Consider the following 7,736-nt stretch of genomic DNA (forward strand, 5'->3'; position numbering starts at 1 on the left):
TCTCATATTTTCTCTCTAGAACTTGTGAGAATGTTTTGCAAGATAGGCTAGAGTTTTCTTGGTGAGGTTAGAGATGAACTTCTGTTGAGTGACCCAATTCGGGGTTTTGATTCCTTATTCTGTAAACTTCAACATCTGAATGAATTAAATCTCATCTATTTTTCTATTACTTTTCAAAATATTGTGTGTCAATTTTTATATAAGTTTAGTCACGCTTTTCTTATGTAATTCTGTCATGCAATGTTTTGTTATTCAAATTATTTTACAAATTGTCTTTTACTGCAATATTGTCAGATTGATATATTGTCGATTTTAGATAACTTGTAATAATAATATTTCTGGAGTCAACATACAGATTTAATTTATTCGCTTATTTAATATTGTGAATCAAAACTTGGATTGGTGAACGAAACATTAGGGATTCTCGACACCTTACCGTTTTTATTATTGAATTTTCTTCATACAAATTCTCTCATTTCTATTTTATTTGCAACAAAATCTCAAAAACTATTCTTTTTCTTTAATTCACTTTTCTCTAACGCTCTTATTCTGTTAGTCTTTCTTGTTATTTTGTTATCTCTCTGTGGATACGACCGCCCTTCTGTGCTACAATTGACCGCTTGTGAATATCACTTTTGGGCGTTAATCAGGTATTTTTTGGGTGGTCATGGGTGGTCCAAACCCATCTTAGGTAAATTAATACAAGGAATCCCCTCTTCCTCACACGGCTGGAAACCCATGTTCTTCATGGTCAGGGGACCCTTTAACTTTCAACCCGAAGACTCCTGGTGCCACTGTCGGAAGGGGCAAACGTCATTTGGCAGACTAAGTGAGAATCATAGTAGATCACTCTCCTCCTTCCCCCTTCTTTTTTTTATAACGCTGACAGTTACCTTGATATGCAGTTAGCCACGATTGGCCAAAGCTTACTGGAAATAGACGGGCGAGGATTGAAGAGGCCTTTACGATTCCAGAGGGCGATCACCATATCGACATCCTTTTAATCGAGAACAATATCAGGGAAGCATGGTTGATTCTTTCCCTTCTGAGTCCTACTGACCTCCCAGGTGTTCAAGAATTTTTTCACCTAAACACAGAAGGTAAATCTTTTGAGTTCGCCTCTATTGATGATATCATTCCACGTCGACCCTTTTTATCTAACTTTATTAGTTGTGTAGAAATGTCTACTCTTCGAGGGGTGCCTCAGGGTCTACGTTGGTGCTTCCTCTTCAGGCCCGAGGAAGAAGTCGCCTTCGAGGGGTGCCTCAGGGTCTACGTCAGAGGCTCCTGCGCCCAAAGGGGTTTGCATGGAGGAGGTGCGGGTAACTGGGGGAACCTGGACGTCGGTGATTCCCATTCCCGATGTCGCCGAGGTTCCCCCTCGGCCCAAGGATCGCCTCCTCCTGCCTGAGGCAAAGATTATGTACCCGACCTTCTAGGTTCAGGATGTCTCCGACACCCAAATTGAGGCGATGCTAAATCTTCCTCCCTATTTCTCCCTGGTCTTTCAGGCCTTGTATGAATCATTTTTTGACAAGCATTGGGTCTCCACCTCCCGGTCTTCTCTAGTCGATCATCAGTACAAGCAGATATCTTTCCAGATCCATGTAAGCATCGACTGTTTATTTTCATACTATATTTTCACCGTTTCTTTTCTAACTTATGATTTACTCTCAGTGTCTTGTCCTTGCAATCCTTAACCTTATTGACCTGGTCAAGGTTAAAGAACGTGGTAATAAGGACAGTCTGGAGGTGAAACTTACATCTCTTCTTGATGATACTAAGTCCAAGTGCTCGATTGCTATTGAGGAGAAGGACGTGGCCGTGGCCAAACTAGCGAGCTTTCAGGATGAGCTGGCTCATTTAAAGGCTGAGGCCGAGGACATTGTTAAGCTGGCAGAGGTAGCAGAGAAAGAGGCAGCCAAGGCTAAGGAAAAATATTTCATCGAGGGGAAAGCTGAAGGGGAAAAGGGGAAAAAGGAAGTCGAGCTTGCAGCTGTTGAGAATTATCTGAACTCGGAAGACTTCACCGCCAAGCACGGGGAAATTGTTGAAGAGTTCAAGACTTCTGAGGAGCTTATTGAGATCCGTACCAAGGATTTCCAATCTGCCTGGGAACAGATTGTAGAACTGATCAAACAATAACATCCCAAGTGGGACTTAAGCTTCCTGTATGTTCCTCCTCCTCCTGCTGACGACGATGGCTCTCCCCAGCCTGGGAGCGGAGATGGATCAGCCGCTGGTGGCGAGACTTAAGAGCATATTCCATGTTTCTCTTCTTTTTTAAGACAATGGGTTTTTCAACCCACCAGTGTGTGTATATATTTTTATTTCTAATACAATAAACTGCCGCTTTTATTTTTATATCTCTTGTCTTTGGTGCCCTTCAAGGCTTATTCTAGCAAATTAGAAGACCGCCCTCTCCTTAGAGAGGTCGGTGTTTTAAATACCCCTTAGGGTCATTATTTTAGTAAATTCCTTGAAATTTACTACGTAATTGTCTCTCCTCCTTGGAGAAGTCAACGTTCTTGATGCTTGAATGCTCCTTAGAGCTTATAGACTCCTTAAATCTGTTTTATGTTGTCGTTGCCTCCCTGGAGGCATCGACGTTTAGCATATATATATATATATATATATATATATATATATACACACTTTGTGTGATCCGTAGACTAGACCTTTACTCTACTACCCCCATGTCTGTCTGAAAACTTTAATTTTTAGGTAGGCATGTTATTAAGGGGTTAACTTATTCGTAGTCTTTTTGAACACTTTCTATGAATAAATTTATTTATCTATTGAACTGTCAAATACAACTGAAATGTGTAAGAAGTCGTACATTATTGGTAGTACATTTTTAGTTGTTCCGCATCCCATGGATGTTGAATCTTTTTACCGGTAAGGCTTTCCAGAACGTAGGTTCCCGGGCGTATCATCTCTCTTATGCGGTAGGGTCCTTCCCACGTCGGGTATTTTTGGGTTTTGTGCTCGCTGTCACCCTTTTTAGTACTAGGCTTCCCGAGGTGAACCTTCTTTGTCTAACTTTCTTGTTGTAGTATCGCGCCATCCTTTGTTGGTAAGTAGTGAGTCGTAGTTGAAAGTCGAGCCTTTTTTCTTCCAATAGGTCGAGTTCTCTGTTCATTGCTTCGATGTTTGTGTCGTCCTCGTAAGCGATCGTCCTTAGTGTCGGTGTTTCAATTTCTACGGGGAGTACAGCTTTGACTCCATACGTCATAGAGAAGGGTGTTTCGCTTGTTGTCGTTCGGCTCGTCATTCTATACGCCCATAAGACCTTCGGGAGTTCTTCGGCCTATTTTCCCTTTAAATCGTTGAGCTTTTTCTTCAGGGTATACTTTAGGATTTTGTTGATGGCCTCAACTTGGCCGTTGGACTGTGGATGTATTGGAGTTGAGAAGTCTTTTCGTATGCCCAAATCATCACAGAATTTACGCGTCGAGGCATTATTGAACTGCTTTCCGTTGTCAGACACGATCAAATGTGGAACTCCAAATCTGCACACAATGTTGTTCCACATGAAGTTGGTGCAAGTTGCCTCTGTGGTCGAAGTAAGAGCTTTCACCTTGGCCCACTTGGTGTAGTAATCTACAACGATGATGGAAAACTTTTGGCCTATTGGTGCAAGGTGCAAAGGTCCGATTAGGTCGATCCCCCATTTGACAAAAGGTCATGGGCTAAGAATGGAAGTTAGGCTCTCCGGAGGTGCTCTAGGAATTGTGGCATATCGTTGGCATTTATCACAACGTCGGGCGTATTAAAACGCGTCTTTTTTAAGCGTAGGCCAATAATACCCCTGCCTCAAAACCTTTAGAGCTAAAGATGGCCCCCCTAACATGATTACCACACACTCCTTTATGGATCTCCCAGAGGACCTCTCGCGCCTCGTTATTAGCCAAGCACCGTTGAAGGGCGTTGAAAAGCCTCGTCTGTATAGCAAGCCATCATATAGGAAGTATCTGGTGGCTCTATATTTGACCCTTATGGCCTTATCTTTGTCATCGGGCAGCTTTACATTAATCAAGTACTTGACAAGCGGTGTCATCCAATCCCCAGCTGCCTGAATTTTCAGGACTTCCACTGCCTCGTCAATTGTCAGTCATTCCAGTTCTTTGATGGGGATGACCCCTAGCATATCTCAATCCTTTGAAGATGCCAACTTGGCCAAGGCATCGGCATTTGTGTTCTCAGGTCTCGGTACCTGCAGTATCTCATAGCCTTTGAATTTGGTGAGTTCTTCTTTTACCTTCCTCAGGTACGCCCCCATTCTTTCTCCGCGTACCTAATACTCCTTTTTCCCCTGCCCGACCACTAGTTTGGAGTCACTAAACATTCCAAGTTTCTCAATCTTCAAGTGACTTGCTAACCGCAATCCTGAAATCAGCGCCTCGTATTCTGCTTCATTATTCGACGCTTTGAATTTGAATCGCACCGCCGAGGTGATTTTGTAGCCTTCTGGGATTACTAGCATGAAATCTTCTCCTGATCCAGTCTCATTCGACGCTCTATCTATGTAGAGTTTCCACTCTACTTCCTTAATTCCTTTATTCTCAGCCATCACCGGCCTGTGGGAAAATTCTACCATGAAGTCTGCCAACGCACATCCTTTGATTACAGTCATTGGCACGTATTTAATGTCGAATTGGCTCAATTCCACCGACCATTTCAGGAGTTGACCGGAGGTTTCAGGCTTCTATAGTGCTTGCCTTAACGGGTGGTTTGTCAGAACCCGTATTGTGTGGGCCTGGAAATAGTGTCGAAGTTTCCTTGAGGCTATCATTAGGGCGAGAGCTAATTGCTCCATCTTAGTGTATCTTGACTCGGCGTCCAGGAGCCTCTTACTTACATAGTAAACTGGTAGTTACCCTTTCTTCTTCTCTGATTAATACAGAACTCACGGCGTGTTTCGACACGGAGAGATATAAGCTTAGCCCCTCGCCCAGTATGGGTTTTCACAAGATAGGAGGCATGCTCAGGTGCTCCTTTAGCATTTGAAAAGCCTCTTTGCATTGCGGCATCCACTCGAAATGCTTACTCCCTCTTAAAGTGTCGAAGAAAGGAACACACTTGTCCGTTGCTTTTTATATGAACCTATTGAGGGCAGTGACATATCCCGTTAATCTTTGGACCTCTTTTGGTTTTGTGGGAGACTTCATGTCCTGCAAGGCTTTTATCTTTTCCGGGTTAGCCTCTATTCCTTTATTACTAACCATGAATCCAAGAAACTTTCCTGATCCAACCTTAAAAGTGCATTTCAGAGGATTTAGCTTCATGTTATATTCCCTTAGTACACCGAACATTTCCCCCAAGTGCGCGACATGTTGTCTTACCTTAGTGCTTTTTACTAGCATGTCATCACATAAACCTCCATGGTCTTCCCGATTTGTTTGTCAAACATCTTATTTTTCAGTCTCGGGTACGTCGCCCCTACATTTTTCAAACCAAAGGGCATCACCTTATAGCAATAGAGGCCCCTATCTGTTATGAATATGTGTGCTCTTCATCGGACGGATGCATGGGAATTTGATTATATCCGGAGTAGGCGTCCATGAAACTTAACAGTTTGTGTCCGACAGTGGCGTCGACCATTTGATCTATTCGGGGGAGCGAAAAACTGTCTTTTGGGCAGGCCTTGTTGAGGTCCCTAAAGTCGACACACGTCCTCCATTTCCCGTTAGGCTAGATTACCAAGACAGGTTTCAAACCCATCTAGGATAGTGAGCCTCCCTGATGAAGCCGTTATTTATGAGTTTTTTGACTTCTTCCTTTAATGCCTCGTACCTCTCTAGATTCATCTGTCGACATTTTTGGCGTTTAGAGGGATAAGAGGCATCAGCATTCAAAGCATGACACATGACTTTGAGGTCGATCCCTTCCATATTAGCGCGTGTCCAGGCGAATACATCCAGATTTTTCTTCAGGAAGTCTTCGACTTCGATTCTAAGCGCCGGGGGTAAATCTGAGCCTACCTTCAGTACTTTCGTCGGCTTCCCATGAGCCTCCTTTAATTACCATAAGGTTGCCATCGTAGTTGCTTGCCTAGGCTTCTCTCTTGTGGTTATAGGCAGTCAGACCGTCCCTTGGGGGATGACTGAGTCCCCTGTGAACTCGTATAATGGCCGGGATGTTTTCTCTAGTTGCTCCTTTGGGATCCCTATCTTTTCCAGGCAATCAGAGTATAAGATGTCTACCGAGTTCCCATTATTTACAAGGATTCTGCATACGGTATAGTTTCCAATTACTGCTTCTACCACCAAGGCATCATTATGTGGGAAATAGACACCATTTGCATCTTCCTCGGTGAATGCCACTTCAGTAACGCCAAATTTTGTCGTCTTAGCTTGGCAGTTGAGAGGTTCCAAAACCTCTCCTGCTACACATGTCTTACCTCATGGGCGTAATTCTTCTGAGATCTCCTCGAGTCCCCCCAAGATATGGTTCGCCATGGATGGTTCTTATGACACCGACTGGCTCACGGTCCTCTCCACGTCTATTATCCTCCCCGTGTCGATCGTTATTTCCGTGGCTGTGGCCTCTCCTATCGGCTTTAAATTCTTGCAACCTCCCTTCGCAGATTAATCTCTCAATTTCATCTTTTAGGTCGGCGCAGTCGTTGGTGTTGTGGCTGACGTCGCCGTGGAACCTGCAATATTTGCTTTGATTCCTTCGGTTTGGATCCGACTTCATGGGATCTAGTCGGTGCAATAGGTTTCTTCGACCGACCTGATTGTACACCTCTTCGACTCCTACGGTCATCTCATGGTAGGAATCATACCGTTGGAACGGTCGAGGCTTACGATTTTCCTCTTGCCTGGGCTTCTTCATTTCTGGCGGATTCGACGCCGATGCGACCTGTTTGTCTCCACCTCACCGTTTTTTGTTCTCTTATTTTCCCGAAGTTGACCCGTGTTTGAGATCATTGGCATCGGCCTCTTCAGGGTTGATATACCCCTGCGCATGTGCTAGGAATTCTTTGTATGTGGACGGTGGCTTTCGGTTCAGATCTCGTTTGAACGGCGTGATCTTTTTCATGCTGGACAAAGCCTCCATCAGGGCCTCCCTGTTGGTCACATCCGTTGTGGCGGTGACGGCTTCTCCGTACCTTGCCAGCCATTCTTTCAACGACTTGTTTGGTTTTTGCTACATTGTCGTTAGGTTTTCCTTCGGCGAGATATACTTTTTTATCCCAATGAATTGGAGAGAGAAGGCTTCCTTCAATTCCTCCCAACTGGAGATGGAATCGGGCTTGAGTGTCCGGAACCATCTTCGGGTAGAATCCCTTAAGTGGTTTCGGAACGCTCGACACATATTTCCTCGGCATACCCATGCAGAAGCATGTGCCATGTATACATCTCCAGGTGGTCGTCGGGATCCCCTCTGTCGTCATATGGTTAGATCGACGGGGACCTGTATTTGTCAGGGAGAGGTGGCGCCATGATTTCTACGATAAAGGGGTGGTCATGAGTTCGACTGGAGTGATGTCGACATTAACCACCTCCGCCACCTGTCCTAGGTTCTTTTGCAGGTGGCTCACCTAGCTTTTGACATCCTTCTTCAAACTGGCGACGTCGCCTGTGAACTTTTCATCTAAGCTCATCACGCGCTCCGTGATGGCTCTTGCCTCCTTCATTGAGATTGCAGAGCCGACCCCTTTTAAGGCCCATGCCTTCTTGGCATTCAGCTTATTCCTTAGATCTCTGCGTTCTTGCACCGACCCCGAA

This window comes from Morus notabilis, unplaced genomic scaffold, assembly GCF_000414095.1.
Source record: "Morus notabilis unplaced genomic scaffold, ASM41409v2 Scaffold449, whole genome shotgun sequence".
Classification (NCBI taxonomy): domain Eukaryota; kingdom Viridiplantae; phylum Streptophyta; class Magnoliopsida; order Rosales; family Moraceae; genus Morus; species Morus notabilis.